At 43.9% G+C, this 19711-nt stretch overlaps 1 protein-coding gene across 9 annotated transcripts in view; it reads left to right on the top strand.

Moving 5' to 3' along the window:
* The window catches only part of add3a (adducin 3 (gamma) a), a 98631-nt gene that overhangs the window by 28365 nt on the left and 50555 nt on the right, over positions 1-19711 (top strand). For 2 of the 9 annotated variants that reach the window (XM_071503222.1, XM_071503215.1), the window contains exon 1: positions 3469-3607. The exons of 5 other annotated variants lie outside the window; for them this stretch is intronic. The gene's annotated coding sequence lies outside the window, so the exon portion shown is untranslated. Of the gene's footprint in view, positions 1-3231; positions 3608-19711 lie in introns of those variants that run through there. 2 more of the 9 variants (XM_071503217.1, XM_071503226.1) reach the window with 2 other exon arrangements.

Genomic DNA, 19711 nt, shown 5'->3' with positions numbered 1-19711 from the left:
AATCATTTATTGTGGCTTGAGATGGGACAAATGACAGATTTAAGCCGATACAATGTCAGCATGAACATGATTGAATACAAAACAGTCTCTCAGCGACAGAAACGCTGCAGGGTCAGTACTCCAAAAAAAACGCTGCGTCATGCATCTCTGAACTTAGTGTTGACAGGGAAGATGATGTATGTCTGTCGGCTGTTGTGCGGCAATGATGTTAACTTTCAGTTGCCTCTAACTCTCTTCAAGAGCTCTTATTTTAAATGCTAGTATCACACAATACAGCTGCTGTTGCTGATCTTTATGTTTTCATGTCACAATGGAGGTTTAACCCTCTGTGACCCAGTGGAGTAACAGCACTATATCTGTCCCCCTCCTTACCAGAAGGTGGCTGTGATGCACAATTTTGTTTTTGAGATGAGAAAAGAGAAGAAAGTCTGCTGTTTGTTGTTTCAGTGTGGATGGGATAGAGGACTTTTTGATTAATAATAATGATAAAAAATAATAATAAATCTTAAAATGTAAAGGTCAGATCTGCAGCTGTTGTGATGTTCAGCTGCAGGTTGCGTCGGTGAGATCGATCATCAGATCATTCACATACATGCAAACACGCTTTGCTGTCCGGGTGCTGAGTCTGCAGTTTTGAGATGAGCAGCATCATGTCAGGAGCTGTTATCAGAGGGACACTGACAGACAAGCTCAGCTCTGCTTTGTTGATTTATAGTGGATTGATTTTTACTACAGTATGTACAGAGAACATGTGCAGCCACTGAACAAACAGTGTGGATTTACATCTTTACACTGACTTAAAAGCTCATTCTGCTCTAGTGAACCATATAATTTACCTGCCAGGACGGGTGCTTATTAACCTACACCATCCATACACCATCAGCCATTTGCTCCATCCATAAGTGCACTGCTACATCTTCCTCCCTCGCCTCCTTGAAGAAGGTATTGTAGAAAGTTATAACTAGCAATCTCACTCATAAATAATGTAGACAGTGCATCCCTTTTTAACCCGTGCAGAGTGCTGGGCCCCTGCCCAGTTCACCCAAATATGTGCTAATGTTAGACCGGCATCCAGCTCCAGTTATGCCGGGGGAGGCCAGAGGGCGAGGTTTATTCTAGGACAGGTACGCACAGTCTGAGAGAGCTGGAGGGACCTGCTCCTGGTTCCTTTGTGTAACATCCTGGTAGATAAATGCATGTGTGAGGTGTCCATGCAGGGATGTGCAGGGTTGAGATTTTTTTTTTTGCGAGCATGAGCCATTAGTTGTCAGCTACAAATGATTCCCGCCAACACTGAGGATGCCATTTATTCCAGTGCAACTTGAACACACCACAGCTAAATAGTTTCCAGTGTGGGAGATTTCGCTGCTTTCAGCCCTGACGAGGGATTGATCCTCTTGTCGAAGTACTTTGATAAACCTAGAACCACAGTCACTCACCACACAGAGAAGCAGGGTAAGCAGGGAATCCCCTCCACTCAGAGACTGACAGCTGGGTATACAGTAGCTTGGCCGCACTACATCTCCCCATAACCCCCCTGTCAGAGCTTGAATTATTGATTCTGAATTGATTTAGGCTCATCTGGCTCACTTGCTTTTGGACACTAGCTAGTATTTTTGCTGCCTATAATTATCGTCTGCCCTGTTTCTGTGCCAGTCAGCAATAAAGCTGAGCTTTTACCTTCCAAGTGGAAGTGGCAATTAAAAATTCATTTGAGCTTTGTTTGTTGCTCTGCTGACCATAAATTACACACACCAACGATTTAAAAGGGAAATTTCAGTGTCAGTCGATGCTCTTTTTAATTCTCGGAAATCTGAGGTTTCTTGGAAAATGTTTTAATCTCCCTACAGGCTGTTGAAAACCTACTAATGAAATGATCTCCATAAAAGCCTGTAGTGTGCAGCAGGGCCTTTGTTTTCCTCAAGTGAACGTGCACAGGCCTGACGCAGAAAAGTCTGAGTGAGGACATGAAAGGACTGTGGCGATGACTCCTCAGTTGAACTTTGCATGGACAGCCTCTACAGTGCGTGAGCCTTTCACATGCTAATTCAATGTCATTCCTCTGGCCTCTTTTTATCTCACCCCCTGTTAACAAATTGACCTTGTTACAATGATGTTACAGCACTGACACATATGTGCCCCTTAATCTGTGCAACATGTAGTGCCCAGAATGTCCACCAACCATTTTACCATTTATGTCACAGACATGTGGGAAAACACATTTATTTACATTCTTACGAAAGCCTGACAGCTACATATGTAGCCAGTTAGCTTAGCTTAGCAAATAAACAGGAAAAAGGAGGAAACGGCTCACCTGGATCTCTCCAAAGATAACAAAAGGTCACTCAATTCACACCTTATATCTTGTTTGCAGGGCTGCAATTGGTGAATTATTGATGAATCTGTCATAGTTTGTTTTGCCTGTGTATTCTGAAACTATAAAAGCACATAAAAAAAAAAGCTCACAAAATATTCAGCATCTTGATGTTTCGTGCAAATTCCCCAGTTTTTAAATACCATCCCCTCCCTCCTCTCTTTGTTTTGGTCAGATCCTCATCCACACTCTTTCTGTGTGTGGGGAGATTCCTCACATGAGGAGGTTGTTAAGCTGTGATCGGGGAAAGTGCTGGATGTCTTTAGGAGGAGTAATGGGGAGGGAGGGTCCCCCCAGTGGAGGGAAAGAAGGGGAAGGCTTTTCTTGTCAGACCTAGCTGAAAGAAGCCGTGGCATTTTCTGTGCCTGGCCAAGGACTTTGGAAAATTTAGCAACAATGATTCTGAGTAGGAGATGAGAAGAGAGGAGAGATTTAAATTCAAAGAAAGGATGGGGGGAGTGGAAAGGTTTAGAGAAGCTAAGAGGGAATGGAGGGAGGAAAAGAAAGTAAAAGAGAGAGGGAGTTATTCTAGGAAATATTTTCTTTATTTCAGAAGTCTTTTACTTTTCATTTCACCCTGATTATTCACTTTGGCCTGAAGTCTGGGCCAATCAATAAACGTTTTAGGCTTTTCCACAAAAGATCACTGAAGCACCCAGGGGGCAAATGTGTGTGTGTGTGTGTGTGTGTGTGTGTGTGTGTGTGTGTGTGTGTGTGTGTGTGTGTGTGTGTGTGTGTGTGTGTTTGTGTGAATGTAAATCAGGTTTACCCCTCCCCCGTCCCCTCTTCAACCCCTCCACCACCTCCAGCACCCACTGAATTCGCAGTCCAACCCCCCTCCCTTTCTCGCTCCCTGCATGCTGGCTGGTCCTCTGGAGCCTCTGCAGCAGATAAGTTGTGTTTTCTATCAGTGTCGCTCTCGGTCTGCACAGATAAAGCAGCGCCGGTCCTGCTTTAGTTTGGGAAGAAGAGCACTGACGGGGGAAAAAAATAGGGGGAAATACTGTAGGAGGAGCGTGAAGGAAAGAGGGCAGCAACAGTTTTACACTGCTACAATGGGAGAGGCGTGTTAGAGAGAGAGAGAAAGAGAGGGACAGAGTGAGGGAGAGCGAGAGAGAGCGAGAGAGAGAGCAGCGCAGGCAGAGGACTCGCTGCAGTGCAGGTGGATCACTGCCGTCTGCTGAGGAGGAAGACTCGGAGGCAGCAGTTAAACTCTAATCGGCGGCCCAGCAGGTTTGTGCTGCAGCTTCTAGCTGATTGTTGCATGATTTGTGCCTGTGTATGTGTGGCTTTGTGTGTGTGTGTGTGTGTGTGTGTGTACTCTGTGACTGATATAATGGATGCTGTGTTCTCCACCATCAGGGCTGCTATCTCACTGCTGCAGTTGTTCCATTACCCACAGCTGACAGCACCAAGGAAAAGAGCACGAATCTGTGATAATCTCATGTACGTTTGCAAAGGTTGAGGCATAGATTGTGTTTTTTTTTTTGTTATCTCTGCTGGTGGTACACATGCAAAAGTTCAGACTACATGAGAAACTTGAAAGCTGCGTAGAGAATAGGAGACTTTCTGCGTTGGATTGCTTCATGCTAAATGAAATAGCAGAGGCCCTCTTCCCTCCCTTTCAGATCAAGAGTTCTTTTACTATGGAGAAGAATAGAGCTGGGAGCTGTGAATGGGCCCGAGATGGCTTTCTGTGTGCAGAAGAGGGGTGCCGCCCTCTCAAGTGTCAGCATGCTTGGTGGATAGGTGGCAGGGAGGGAGGGAGGGAGGGAGGGAGGGGGGACCAGGTTAATGTGATTGTAGTTTGCAGAGGGGGCTGGGTTTTATGCCACACTGATATGTGACAAGTTATTACCTGTGTTTAGTTCTGTGCATGTTATAAAATGAGTGTTAAGACTTCAGGATTTCAGTCTCTTCCTGGCCTGCTCTTTGGCCCCTGAGGGAAAGGAGGAGTGATGCAGTCAAGTGCGTTAGTCAGTCCGTCTTTTCATAGGTGTCTGTTTACCACTGACTGAGCTGCGATAAGCAGACGTTAGAAGTTGCTTGTCTCTATTTCTGGCTGCTGTTTTCTCGATGTTCCAATTAAAGGCCCCATTTCATGCTTGGCTGATGGGAAAGTCTGTGGTCTGGTTGCTCTGTGCTTGTGTTGTTATTTGTTTGCCAGCTCCGAATTCGCTGCAGTCTGTTTGATTTTTATGTTTTGCATGATCTCAGAGTTTTGCATTCTTCAGGTTGTGAAGCGTTTCTGCTCCTTTTCTTTTTCTCTTCTTCAACATTAACACGAGAACGAGCACAGAAATCTGTGCACGGTCGTCTCTGATTTCAACGTAACAGATTTTTTTAGCCCCTTTTGAGCAGTTGATCTGACAGCAGACTGTAATCATCTGTGGGATAAGGAGTGTGAAGTATGAAGGGGATTTGAGTCCAGGTTGAATCTTGTTTGTGCTGCTGTTGCTCGGGACCAGAGTTTGCTGCTGTAAGACCATCCAGCAGTGCAATAAATAAAACAGTGCACTGAGCTGTAAAGAGCCAACAAAGATTGATGTCCACAGAAGTATCACTCTATATATTTACGTTTCATAGCCAAAAGGGAAGTGGAGCTGTTTGGGTTGTCTCACTCCCTGTCGTCTGACTGAAATATTTTCCCAGCCACTGGCAAATAAATCCTGACTTGCTGTCAAGTTTGTTTTCTCTGTGCTGAAATGATGAAGTCTGATGGATTCACCTCGGTGACACAGACACCTGCGTCCATGATGCTGCCGTCTGAAGACAGTGACCTCCTCACATCGTTCCTCCTCTGCTGTTACTCCCCTTTTCTCTGTCATCTTCAAATGGTACATCTTGTTTTCAATTTTTTTTTTTGACTTTGGCTGCATGTGGGTGGATATTGGATCTTGTCACAGCCATATTGTGATGTTGTTAATGCTTTTGATAATTATGAAGAGTTGGTTTTGGGTGTTGACTGGCATACTTTCTATATCTTCTATACTTTGCTCAAAAGTGGTTAAAGATGTTTGATATTCTCTGGCTGTAGAGGATAGTTACAGTCTGCGTCCACATGCTGCTGCCATGGCACTCGTTGTCATGGCGATGGCCTTGGTCCTTTACCAAACCCTGAAATGTCTCATCAAATATTTGTCCGGAGTTCTTTGAGCTGAGAAGCAATAAAACAGGACCCTTGCAACGGGCTTTGTTTGGTCTTTATCTTTTGGCCGTTCTCTGAGTTTTTTTCATTGTCTGAGGAATGACTCCGTGTGCCGAGGCCTTGAAGAAAATATTGCTGCTTCAGGCCGGTTGATTTGCAGTCCTGCTGGCCTTGATTTCCTCTCCCAAGGAAATTCTTGTATCCGTCTGAATTCAACAGTGCATGCCTGCTCCGGGGTCAAGGTTTGGAGATACATCTTTGCGGCTAATGAAGACAGATCTCTCTGTGTTGCGCGTGACTTTTTACACTTCAGACTTTGACATGCTGAGCTTGAGGAGGTGAAGTATTGTTCTGGGGTCTCAATCAACCCCGGTGACCCAAGCACCTCTCCAGCTCCTCTCTTTATGTTTCCATGTAGGAGGGATGATGGGCTGTGTGGCCTCTTTTAAACTGAGGTCCTGCTACATTGCTGTAATGAAGACCCTTCATTATACCGGCTTTGCTTGTTTACACTGAACCAAACAAAGCTGGCATATTGCTGTCCCTGTGTTTTTAAACAGCATGCCAGGTTTCCAGAATCAGAGGCGTGACGTGTAACACAACAGCTTCCGTGTCTGTCCCTTTTGCACGCACGTCAGTTGCGACTACAACAATTTTAATGCCCCAATTCTGTGTTTGTACCTTTTGTATAGAGCGATGAGGTGGAGTAAAGGTGCAATAATCCTGCCTTGGACAGGCTGTATAAAAGGGGCTTGTGTGTGTGTGTGTGTGTGTGTGTGTGTGTGTGTGTGTGTGTGTTTGTGCAAATGTGTTTGTGTGTGTGTGTGTGTGTAGGTGTCAGTGAATGAGTGTGTGTTTTAAAAAAGACAGGAAGAGGTTGCCATATCATCCAAGAAATGGGTGTTACTCTTCTTTCTTACTTGTGTTGTAAATCACTGGTTTATGTAATGGGGATGTGTGTGTGTGTGCGCGTGTATGTGCGCGTGTGTGTGTGTGTGTGTGTTTAAATAGTTTGGCTAGCCTGCCCGCGATTATGTCATACAGCATGGTTTCCAGCTGTCCGAGTCAGCTGCATTTAATTTTGCTTTCAAGAGTCATACCTAACCACAGTCTGTGTGTGTACGTGTCGCATATATATGTGTCTGTGTGTGTGTACACACTGTATATATTTGCAACTTTTAAATTTGTCTGAATTGTTTGTAGAAAAATGCACACTCAATAAACTCTTTGGGGCGACATTTGCTGGCCCACAGAGTGAAGAAATCAGTGCAAGCTCTTTTAACTCTTTTTTGTTTTTTTGTCCTCTTTCATGATTGTGATTTGGGTCAGATAAAAACACTGCGGCCTGGCTCGTAAGTTAAACCAAATGTATTTGGGCTGGGTCCCACTGAGGGGCTTTGACAAAAGGACAGCACACATTGCAGCGTTGCTGCAGGTGCACACACACAGGGCGCTGAACCCACTGTGAGAGCGTAACTCCACTGAACCAGCAACGTGAAAATGGATGATCATTTGAAGTCACAGTCATTTTGTTTACTAACTACTGGGGACTTTTAAAGGCTGGTACTCACACGGACAAGGCTTATGGATCCTCCGTTTCCTTATGACTTCCTTGTTGACATAGGCTGATTGACTCATTGTTGTCCTCTCCCACACATGTGACAGTCCTGTTACTTAATCATATTCTTGGAAAAACCTCCAGAAAAGAGGGAAAACAGGGAGTGCTGCTGGGAGGTTGAGTTGTTGTTTGATTTGCTGAGGATCTCTCATCCTGCTGCAGTTAGTGTTGGATTCATATCTGAGAGGGTGGCTGAGGCAGGATCTGTGCTAGAAGGAGAAACTGTTCTCACTATATCCATTGTATAATCCTCTGGTCAGTGACATCACTAAAACGTCTTAATGCCAAATGAAATATCTGGATTGCTCTGCTCTTTGCCCGGCAGTGGTTAGACCCCTCTACCCTCAGACTCCCAGTCAGCTTCGACCGCAGTGTGAGTTGAGGCTTGAAGGGTGAAGCCAATAATGTTTTGAACTTGCCCCAACATTTTTTATAGATGGCTCTGGCAAGAGGTCAGAGTTCATGGGAAAGCTTTGCAGAGCTTGTCTTCACCAAGTGGCTGGATCTGCTGACTTGTTTCTCATGACTTGTCACTAAAATTAGATCTCACAGTTATGTGTTTAAGAGGAGGTCACCTGTTGGACCTACTGGGGATCTCAATAAACATTTAATATAGTTATAGGCAATGGAGTGGCTTCTAAAGAAGGTTCCCTGAGGACAGGCAAAGGGTCGTTGTGGGCTCAAAGAAATGTCTGAATCTGAGCCCATCAACCAAACTAAAATGAGACTGAGGCTAACGGCTCCGCAGACACCAGAGGCTTTGCCTGCTTTTTAAGGATAGATATCCATCATTGTCTGATATCACATTCACTGTAGCATTCCACGTTCCCATCATCATATCTGTGCGATCTGGCTCTCTCAGTGAAAACAAGACAAGAAACAGCCTGTCACTCTCCAAACATCAGGGCCATCTTTGGTATCGGTTCAGAGGACAGATACTAAGACTGCACCCAGTTACAGAATCCTGCAAAAACACTAAGAGTTAAAGTTTCCACCAAATGAAATATTTGGCAAAATTCGCTCAAACCACCAGATGACTCAGGGCTTGGGGACACAATGCAACAGGACATTTCTCCCCAGCAGTTAGAATCAGTCTTTACTTTCCATTATGCTTAAGTTCCCTTTTGGCTCATTTCATTCAGTCTCCCATCTGTGAATACGACTCCTTTACTGCACTTGTTCATAAGACCTAAAGTTGTACCTCACCTTTGATCGGAGATGCCTAATGAAACTGTTAACCTGCAGATGTAGCCTGTTGTCAGCCTCTGATAAGTAAGGTTTCTACTCAGTCTCCCTTTCGTCAAGCACAGCCTCCCTCCCTGTCTTGGCAGTGATACTAGCCGACTAGTGCTGAGTCACAGGCATTATCATGTGTCTTACACCAGATCAGCTGTTTGGAAGGGGAGATTTCAGGGTTTTTCTTTGTATAAAACTGGCAACAGGCTTTTGTTAGCATTAGATACTAAAGCTAATGCAAGCTCGTTGAATAAGAAACCACTTGGCACAAGACTGAAGCCGTTTTTAGTTTTTTGGTAGCAGTGGTAATTGGGGAAAAAAGGTGTTTTATGAGTTTTTTTATTGTAATGGTTAATGCCCCATTGACTTTCACAATTGCTAACAAATGCCAGGTAATACAGTACGTGCTAATTTCTCAACCCCCTGGAATAAAATCTTCAATAGTAGGGACTTGTGTGATCTTAAATCATCCTGAAGAAAAGAAAAGGGGAAGCTTGCTGTTCATGCTCTGAGGGGAAAGTGAGAATTTCAGAGAAAAAGGAGAATGTTTTAGATGAATTGTCGGTTTCCTCCAGATGTGATATTTGTCTGCAGGGATTTGCATCTCTGTGTGATGTGATGTGTGGCAGGTTGAGGAATTGTAAAAAGGGGGAGAGGAGCACACAGGAAGGAGGATATTGCCTTACTCGTTCTGGCCTTGTCAGTTCCTACATTACTAAGAATCATTTAAACCAACTGGTACAGCACACAGGTGCAAACTTATAGTATATCCACGGGATACACTGTAAAACCCCACAAAACCTGTTTATTAAAATGATTAAAACCCCAAAACAATGACTTCATCTTTCAGAAGCCTCTCTGTCCTGGCAAATATTGACTCTGGTGGCAAGGAGGCTGAGCACACAGCCTCCCAATTTCCTCTCAAATCTCTTCCTCCTCCTTTCCTTTTTTTTTTTCTTCTATCATTTCTTTCCTCCTCCCCTCCCTCTTTCTTAACTAAAACCTGGAAGTCATTTATGAAGTCAGGATGGGGTTTCTCCCCTCCACAAGTGGATATGTGAGTAGACCTCAGTGAGTAGGGACTCCACTTTGACGTCCCACACCTCCCATCGAGGGAATTGCATCAGAGTGGGGCTGAAGATCTCAGCACTGGAACCAGCTGTGGTTTGATGTTTGGCTATAACCAAACTTAGTTACTAAAGCAGAGGCTGTGTTTACCACAGCCGCAGTCCGTCTTAACAGAGCCTCCCCAAAATTAGCAAAGCAAAACAGGTGCAATTTACGTCAGTGACTTTGGCATGAAGACGCTGTAAATGATGCAGCCGGAAATATGGGTGGACATCGGTAAATGTGCTGGCACAGTTCATCACTAACTTTAATTTCCAGGTTGTGCTGTTTTTTATTGTATTGTAATATGGGGTTAAGCACAGCAAACCAAGGCAAGGTAGAAGATGAAAGTGTAAGCTCAGGCTGTTTTGTGGAGGTAAGAAGAAGAGGAACGCTTTCATGTATTTTGAAATTGTTTGTGTTATATGAGTCCATTGGGCAGCCCCTGTTGTTTTAGGTCTGGGCAAAGCTGAAAGGAACGGATCGTTTAGTCATGATTGAGGGAATCAAATCCAGATCTATCATTGAAATTTTTCTCCAAAGAGAACAAAAAGAGAATTTCTCAAAGAACATCCAAGTTTTAGTTCCAGCCTTTTTCCTCTCTGTTTTTGTTGGTTCCCATCCTCAGTGAATCCTGTTATTCTTGAACTTGTGTCTCAGCTGCGAGAGTTTGCCTCCTCTCTTCCTGTGTCTTACATTTTCGTTCACAAACTGGATTAGAGTTGGGAGATGACCAGTCAGCACTGTCGTTGTACTCTTTCATCTTGGCCTTTGTAAGCAGGTTTACTGGAAACAATACTATTTTGATATTTCCGTACTCACTCAGGGAGAATTTTAAATACGGCATCAAAAGAAAAAAAAAGGGCAGTACATAAAAAATATAAGAACTGTTTGGGGCTCATAAAAGGGATATGGGATATACTACTTTTACGCATGCAAAACAAAGAGGACAAATCTGTTTTATGTCTTCAGTTAGAATGATCTAACTTCACAAGTTTGGGGGAGTACTGTGGGTCCACACCCGAAGGCGCACTAATCACTGTGGGCTTGAAGTTGGAGATCACGTCACAGATTCCTTGTGCATGAGAGAAGATGGGGTCCAAAGAAGGAAAGAAGGAGAGAAAACAAAATCTACGAGCATTTGAGCTTCCTCAGTTTGTGCAAGACAGACTGACGTATCAATTTCACGGGTTAAGGGTCGCAACCCTGTAGATGAAATGAGTAGAAGTGCAGATTGAGAAGTGGGCCCGGGAGGTGGAACAAGCCTCGTGGACAGGAACGGAGATCAGTCTGGGATACATGAAGGGAGAAATGAGCGAGTGAGTTGGGAGTGCGGGTAGGTGGGAGGAGATGTTATTAATCTCTGTTGTTTTCAACTCGTATTGTCATTTCCTCTGCAGCTGGTCCCGGGTTTAGAGGGAAAGAAAAACATAACCGTGGAGATCAGAAATCTAAACACCGGCCCTGCCAGTGGGCTCGGCCCTCCCCGCCGCTGACACGTGTAATTGTCTGATTCTGTAATGTGCCGCTAATGAAGGTGAAGGGAAGGCCAAGCAGGAGGACAATGCACAGATGTAACACAGCTATAATGTTAAAAACATGATGTACAGCTCCATTCATATTGAAAGTTAGCGGATCTGGGATCTGATTACCGTAGGCTAAAGTTACAATGGGCTGTTTACTGAGCTATTTCGTGCATGAACTGATTCTTCTTCTGTTTCCCGCTCACTTAAATAGGTCTCAATATTTAGTCTGACAGGAGTAATTCCACAGATTTATTGCCGTGCCTTGGCCCTCGACAGAGATCTCCATCAACCCCTCGTCTCCTCTCGGGTCAGGTCACTGGAGTTCGACCTGACAGCCTGTGGGTCATGGCCCCATTAAAACACACTCCCAGCAAGGGTTTCCCCACCTGACAGTCAATCAGACTGGAGGTGTCGCTTACTCACACGCAGACACACACTCTGTTTACTGTATATAGGCCACCTAACCATAACCCTAATGCATCCTGCAACAGGTAAGAAACACTTATTTCAAATATGGTTGGGTTACCTGCAGCACGTTGTACACAGCTTTGATCTGAGCTCCTGCTGCTTCACAATAAAAGGCCTTCCAGTGGTTTGCCAGTGGAAACTTTTTAATAAGAAATAGCAGAAGCACAAAATGTTCGTGTTGTGTTGTGTTTGCTTTCAACAAACCCCACGTCAGGTCATCTAATATTGTGGCATGACCTGCAATGTTTGTAACTCCATTGGCCAACTGTGAAGAAAGGTGAGAAAATTTTGGCTTTGTTTGAACATCTCTCTTTTTTCATTTTTTATTCGACTACTTTTGTTACTTTTTGTGATTGCATCCAGACTTCAGTCCCTTAGAGAAGAGACTGATCCAAAGTGTTCACCCATAAACCCATTAGTATTACTGTGTTTAGTCTATAAAGACACTGAATTGCTGGAGAGAGAAGGATCCAGTCTTTTCACTCGACCTTTGAGTGCGGCCTTTCTGATCAGCTATAAACACTTTCACTTTTAGAAGTGGTCATGATGTCATACAAACTTGGTTGTCTCTCTTTTTTTACAGCCCCGATAGTAGTCTCGTAAAGAATAGAGAGTTCAATCAAAGCAAGACCAGTAACTTGAGAGTGAGGCAAACTCCAAACTCCAAACCACAGAGCCACAGAAGTACTAAAAGCTGAGCGTTGGAGAACTTTTATAAATGTTTCCTGTCAAAAGTCAAACCAGTTTAGTGCAGTGACACAGCTCAGCCGAGGACAGAGACACACTCATGGTTTGGCCCTGCTCCCAAGTAGCACCATAACATCATGGGTCAGTGCAGTTATCCTCTTCCGTGAGGCTGAACCAATCATGATGCAACACGCCACTATGCATCTAATGTGTGCTAAACCAGGCCAGCGCAATGGGGCATTTAAGGTCCCACTCTTCCCCCTGGTCATTATTGATGCAAAAGTAGTGTGTGTGTGTGTGTGTGTGTGTGTGTGTGTGTGTGAGAGAGAGACAGAGAGAGAGCCATCCTCTATTCTACTTTTATAAAATGGTGAGAGACACTTTGTGTTGTAGTTGAAACTTTCAGATCATAGATTTGTCTACATGGCTCCTCGCTTCAGGAAACTCCAGCCTATTTCAATGTTGCTTCATGCTTCAAAGGATACTACTTGGCTCAGGCTCACAAAGCTTGTCATCCATGCTGCTAAACTGGCTTGTCCAGAGTCTGCTGCTTCCCTCACACTGCCTGGGGTTTGGCAGGTAAAGGCGCAAGAGTTATGGAAGTCATTAAAATTCCTCGGGAACATGTGGACGCTTGTTTATTTTTCCGCCCAGGCTGGGAGGGTGGAGAGCTGCCAGGACGCTGCACTGTCCTCTCAGCAAGAAAAGAGAGTGGACAGAGTGTCAGCGAGAAGGCGGACCTGACGGAGGACGAAGGAGATGAAAGACAGATGGGTGGAGAGGGTAGGAATGAGTGAAGCAGAGGACAAGACTGGCGGAGGGACAGGGGGATGGAGGGAGAGCATAAGCGGTTGAGAGATGGAAATGGAGGATGGATGGGATGAATGGAGAGTATGAGAGAGAGGAGGGGGAGAGGCAGACACCCTCTACTGGATGCCAAACAAAGAGTTGCACAAATGAACGTTGAGGTTGCAGTGAGCCGTACAGGAAGAGGATTAGAGACGGATGGATTCACACTCAGGCTGGAGGCGAGAGGGGTGGAGTGAGCGAGGGATGCAGAGAAAGACAGAGATCGCTACATTTTGTCTGAATGAAAAGTGAAGTTTATGTAAACTTTTCAAATATCTCAAAAGCCTGAGTGCTCATTGCTTTAAAAAGAAACCTAGTCGTGAAATTGACAGAAACATGACAAGTAAGGAAACAATGTGAAATATAATTGTCCCATTTCAAATAATGCTAACATTTTTTTTATGTTGAGGAAATTTGATTGAAAGTGTTGTCTTCTTCCCACTTTTCTAATTATGTCCACAATTACTTTACACTTGTTCCTTTTGCACTAAACAATAAGGAGATATTATAATATCAGGGGCTTCTAACAATACAAGACTCACAGAAGCTGCTCGCTGGACCATCAGCTAATTTCCCCCTGCACCGTTAAAGCCATGCAGCATTGTCGGCTGTTAATAAGAGACCTTAGATGTCGTCTCGTTTTTTGTGATGAGTTCCACCCTCTGTGTGCACTACACTACACGGTCATGCTTTACATCGCCCACCAACCGGCCATAAATCTCCCATGCCTTCATTTTAAATGTGGAAAGATCCCCTCATGCTTGTGTTTGAACACCGGATCCAAAAACGCCCCGCTGCGATGGTTGGCGTTTTTTTTTTTTTTTTTTCCTGATTGGTTAGACAGAGGGAAGGACTTGAAAGGAATACTGGTGCAGTGTTAACCCGGGGGAACTGATACTGTAATATACTGCTGTGTGTGTGTGAGTGTGTGTGGGAGACAAAGACAGAAAGGAAGCGTCTGTATGATCCATCAGGCACCTTGTAAACGGAGTCAAGTCACCGCCTCAACTTTAGAGTAGCTGGATTATTTGAAAGGCAAACTGCTGTGTTGTGCTTCCTATCCATTCGTCCCTTCATCTTTCTGTCATTCTTTATCTAATATCCATTAATAACGGATGAGGAGATTGTAAGTACACCACAAGGGGAGGGATTGAAGGATGAGGATGGTGCCTGCAGCCTGGGAGGATGAAGAGAGCGAGAGAGAGAGAGAGAGTCGTGGAATTTCTTGGTGCATAGCTGTGGTATCGTCTTGAGCAGCTGAAAAATGTATCAAAGTGATTTTTCTTGCTGCTGATACTCCCCTAATCGTAGGCCACGAGACAGAGATTGCAGCAACAGGCCTTTGGTGAGGTCACTGCCCATCTCCATTTCTTTCTTTTTCCCCCCTCTTTCCTTTCTCTTTCTCTCTCTACTTCCCCCGTTTGATCTTTTCTAATTGAATGTGACACTGCAATGTGGACCCTGGGGGTGATCCTGCCATTTACCTACCTCGCCAACAAATCGGTGGCTAATTGAGACGTAACATGAGAACCTGCACCTCCCGCCTAAATGTTCCTTGCCAGAAGGCAGTGGCCTTTGACATTGATCCAAGCATCAGGTTACATATCTGTGATGCCACTTTAAGTTATTACAATGCATGTCTGCAAAGTTAACATGACATCAGTGCCTTGGGTGTATTCCTCTCTACCAAAGACGTGAAGTCGGATATGTTTGGAAATAACAGCAGGGTACTGTAAGTTATGGGTATTACTTGGAGACAACTTCTGGTTTTTCTTCAACAACTTCAAAAATATGAACACATTTCCTCTCCAAAGTTCATCTTGGGTTTGTATAACCAAGCTGTTGGAAATATCATTCTCATGTGTTGAAGTTTCTAAATAAATTTTAATCATCAGTCAAAGAGCCTTGTAATATGTAGTCCAAGAGGTATGTCTTTCCCTTTAAGGTTTTTCCTTCATTTCCCGTGTTTTTAAAATTCATGAGGTCAAGGAAAAAGCTTGTGCTCATTTTGGATCAGACGTTTTAGTTTGAATCGTAAATGCTGCTTTGTGCTTCACTTGTTGGAACATCTAACAGTGTCTGTCGCATCTTGTACAATGGCAAAATTGTCCAAAACAGAAAATCGGACACTACAAACCAGAATACAAAGACCTGCTAAACGCAGAGTTCTTAAAGATAGACAGAGGAGGCAGTGGGGTCCAACCAAGAAGAAGCCTTGATGGAGGAGGTTGTACCTCACGTTGAACAGTGTGGCTGATGAAGCATTTGTTTTGGTCTGAGATGCTCGGGCAACGTCCAGTGGCAGTGACCATAGTGTACAGAACCTTTAAATAGTACATTTGAAACACTCTTGAAACGTAGGAAGTGATTGCTTAGCTGTCAGTGCTCAGATCGGTTGACCGCAACACTACCAACATGTTACTTGTAATATTGGCGTTGTGCATATGTAAGCTTATCTTTAAGTGTTATTTACTGTACTCATTACTCCACCAAGTGTGAGCCTGACAAGTGTAAATGGTTTGCTTTTGAGTTTGACCCTAGACGACTTTTGTCTCAAATAAAATGTTCGTGTCACACCAAATGAAGACTCAGTTTTGGAAATGTAAAATTCCCAGACAAGTGAACCGAGCCAATTTGAGTTGATGCTGATGCACAGTGACAAGCTGTAGTTCCTAACCATTAGTCTGCAGGGGTTTTTCTTGAATTAACATCTGAGGGATCTTTCTCCCAGCGGGAAAAAGATCAGACTTCTAAGACTGAAGTTTGAAAAGATAATCCCTTGTGCTTTATGATCCGCCATTGGTTGTGTAATCCTTCCTTTACCTGCTTTGCTCTTATTCTGGCTTTTTGACGGCCTCCCTGGCTACAGTGGCTTTAAGATATCTGTCATCAGATCCTTTGGTGTGTTCTTCTTGCTGTCACAAGTTGACAGTGACACGTGTGATGATCAATTGTGGAGAAACTAAAAATCCTCCTGTCAATGTGCCAAGTAGACAAAAGAGCAAGAATGTGTTTGAGAAAAAACAAGTCAGCTGAATACCATGAGTAAGCACTATTCATGTGCTTTCAGCGAGTTTAGAGCTGGACCACATCCCCCGGCTTAAAATGAAAATAAACTTTAGTATTTTTCCTCAATGAAAAATGTAGTGCTAAGCTTGTGGATGCTACGCCAAAGCCCCAGTGTTAGTGTGTGTCATTGGGAATTTGGTGCTTGTATTTAAGTTTTGATGGAAGAGAGATGACAAGAAATGAAGATTTCTAACATGCAGTGAAGGTCCATGGATACACTCGAACCAGGGTTGTTACATGGTTCATAGTGGATGCCTTAAACCCTCAGGCCACAGGGGCGAAGGGATTTGTTTAAGCCTGGATTTGAGTTTACTCTTTGTTACTATCCTGATAATTCAAATGTGGGAGGAAAAAGGGGGCCCTGCAATGGAGTTTCTTGAGCTTGTAGATTCCTTTAAATCAAGCAAACACGCCCCAAAACATTTCTCGGTCTAAAATCTTACAAAAACAGTTGTTTTAAACCACCATTGCGCATACATCAGAAGAGGAGCCATCATCCGTGAAAACCCTGACGAACATTGTTGTTTCCCAGTCGTCCTCGGTGCAGTCGCAGGGAAACAGCAGTTTCAGGCACATTTACTTCAGCACTCGGCTGTGGCGGTTGTCACTTGGTTCACCAGTGCTTCAAAGTTTTCCTTCCTGATTGCATCACTAGGTCTTGGTCTCTGTGGTGACTGTGAGTCATAGGACACAGTGGTTGTCAAGAACAATACGCTGCCACAATAATACGCTGCTTCTCTTTGGATATCCTTTAAGCGCTTCCTGACCGGGAAGGATGGCAGTTTGTGTGTGTGGTGGTGTGTGAATGGGAGTTTGAAAGGTGTGTGAGGAAACAGCTGGGACCCACTCATACAAACATACGCATTTACGCAGAAAACTTATCTACATCTTTACACTTGGTCATGAATGTGAGGTCATTCATACGATTATGAAGAAAGATGTTTGGTCCCTTGAAACTGTAACCGTTTATAGCACCTTATTTCTCAACTGCCTCTAAAGAAACACGACAGGTGTGATTAGACAAAATCGTCCACATGCCCAATTCAGTTTCTTGAAAATGTTCAGCATCCCAACAATTTGTCTTCCTGCCTCCTTTTCTGTTTTTATGGCCAATTAAAAGTATGATTGTGCAAATGAAAATGTCTTAGGAATCTGCTTGGGACAACATGTGATAGTGGGTAGTCCATACACCCGACACTGAAAATTGTGATTTCACAGTAATTTACAGTGTCACTTAAGCCAATAAAGCATAATTCTTCTTTAGAGCAAGTTGTGCATCATTATTTGCTCTGAATGATTTCTCTATATTTAGTTGGGTTCGAAGAAAAAAGGGGGAGATACCTGCATGAATAATGGTGAAAGGAGGAGAGATTGCAGAGTGTGGTGAGATGGAGAGAAGGCAAAGGAGATGAAAGTAGTTGGTAGAAATGAGGAAGAAGAAAGGGCATATGAGGCCCAGGCTCTGCAGTATTTCTCTCCTCCTTGGTGGTCTAATTATCTAGAGTCCGTATAGACTAGTGAAGCTGTCCACTGTGATTGTGGTGCAGGAGAGGTGCTGATAAATTCGGGTTCATGTGGAGCTCTGCTGTTTAGGAGTTTATGAATGAAAATGCAGATACAGTACGAGCCTCAAATGTCTTTGATGTTGGTGTTGAATTTCCAACAGTTGATGAAATGGCTCCTCTGAAATGAAGCACGCTCAGTCAGTGGTCAGAGCAATCAGGACGCTGACAATTGCACATGAATGCATGCAACACACACACACACACACACACACACACACACACACACACACACACACACAACTACGATGCACTTGGTTCCAGCAGAAAGTTGTGACTTCTGGCTACATGCCACTGTCCCCCTGCTGGACCCCACATCCTGACAGGAAGTGTGTCCTTCCTTCACGCACATGAGGGCAGCCAGAAAATAACAGTGATAAGTAGACAGAGATGAAAAAGGATGAATAGAATTAATTACAGACCACAAATGGGGAAATGATGCCTAAATGACACCAGGATGTCTGACTGCATGTTGAGGTCCTGGCATCCCAAAAGTGTCTGCACAATAATCATCGTTTTATATATATGGGCTTCAAACAGACCCCACATGCTCCAAAGTGACCGTGGGAAACAGATTTACAAAGCTCGAAGTTAATTTCATCACATTTGTTTACCTCATTTAAAGGCTTTGCCTAAAGACTAACTAAAGTCAAACTAAAAATCCAGCTTCTGCTTTTCTCCAGTGATGGAAGTTGTTGTCTCGCTGTGATGAAGAAGTTCAGTGAGAGTTTGGTCAGTAAACTCTGTTGTAAATACAATACAGCAAGTGCAGCAGATTTGTCACTTTGAGAAGAGGTCAGTGGATTTTGAGTGCCCTGAGCTCTCACCACTGTTTCCTTTTTGCACAGACGCCCTTGTACTTTTGTCAGCAACAATAAACACAAACTAAATGGGCTTCTTTCCTCCTCAAAGCTTAAATTCTTTCATCTTCAGCCATGTTTGTTGGACTCTCCATGAGAGCGATGCTCAGTGAATGAATTGTTGACGAGGCGAGGAAGAACCCCAGGGGCCGTGCAGCAAGATGCCTGACCTTCTGGATGTCATCAGCATCAGTTGCTGCCACTTGCCTTTCCGTGATGGATGCTTTGTATGGACTTGTGTTGTAACCCCCGAGGCTTGAGCCTGGAAGTCCCGGAAACACACACATTCTGGAGGCTCTTTTCCCTCCGTTCTGACAGTGTGTCATTGAGCGGTCAGATGTGATAGAAAGGGTCACAGCACAGCACAGTGACAGTGGCTCACTGAGAAGAACTCTGCTTGTTTCCTGTTGTGGTAGAGACGTGCTGAGATTTCCTTTCAAATAAAGAACTCATCAAAGCACCCCTGGCCGAGTTCCAGTCTGTGGAGACCACACATCAGATCCACAATCCACATGAGTCCACACCGCAGTCCAGAAAGTCTTACCCAGTGAGCAGCTTTTGCGAATTAGACCACAACTCTCAGTGTTTTGCTTTTGTTTGGAATTATTTTTTTTTTCTGCTATCCTCAATGTTGCAGCTTCTTGAACTGATCTTGCTCTGTTGATAAATCAGTGAAAGTTATTACTGGCATCTTGATGACTTGATAAATTGATGCCACTAACTAGTATTTCTCGTGTAGCCTGATATATCTGTGCCATAGAGCTCCATTGTTGTCCAAAAACTATTTAAAAACACACTAGCGAGCCACATTGTTGCATGGGCTAATATGTTCCTTGATAGCAGTGAACATGGGTAGTATGGTTTGTTTTGAACTGAACCCACGCACACCATCTAGTACCATAAATACCATGGGGTTCCAAATGTGTATTAATCCGGAGCTGAAAATAGTCCCCAACAAATGCAATGTTTACTCCTGTTTGAGTTTTGTTAGCTAAAAACTGCAGTGCCCAGCTATTTTAAAACATTACTCAGCATTTTTAAAAATTAAAGTCACATGATATTCATTACCAATTCTTTCATCACACATGTCTGCTCATGGATTTTTATCTGGTATCAAACCGGGTTAATATCTGCCTTATTCATACAAGCACAACACAGTGAAATGTGTATAAGTTTTGTCACCTTCCAGTTCTTACTGCTTGGGTGG

The sequence above is a fragment of the Trachinotus anak genome, unplaced genomic scaffold, assembly GCF_046630095.1.
Source record: "Trachinotus anak isolate AG129_WGS33_773 ecotype Australia unplaced genomic scaffold, CSIRO_AGI_Tana_v1 ptg000019l, whole genome shotgun sequence".
NCBI classification, from domain to species: domain Eukaryota; kingdom Metazoa; phylum Chordata; class Actinopteri; order Carangiformes; family Carangidae; genus Trachinotus; species Trachinotus anak.
This window is presented reverse-complemented; position numbering and strand designations above follow the sequence as displayed.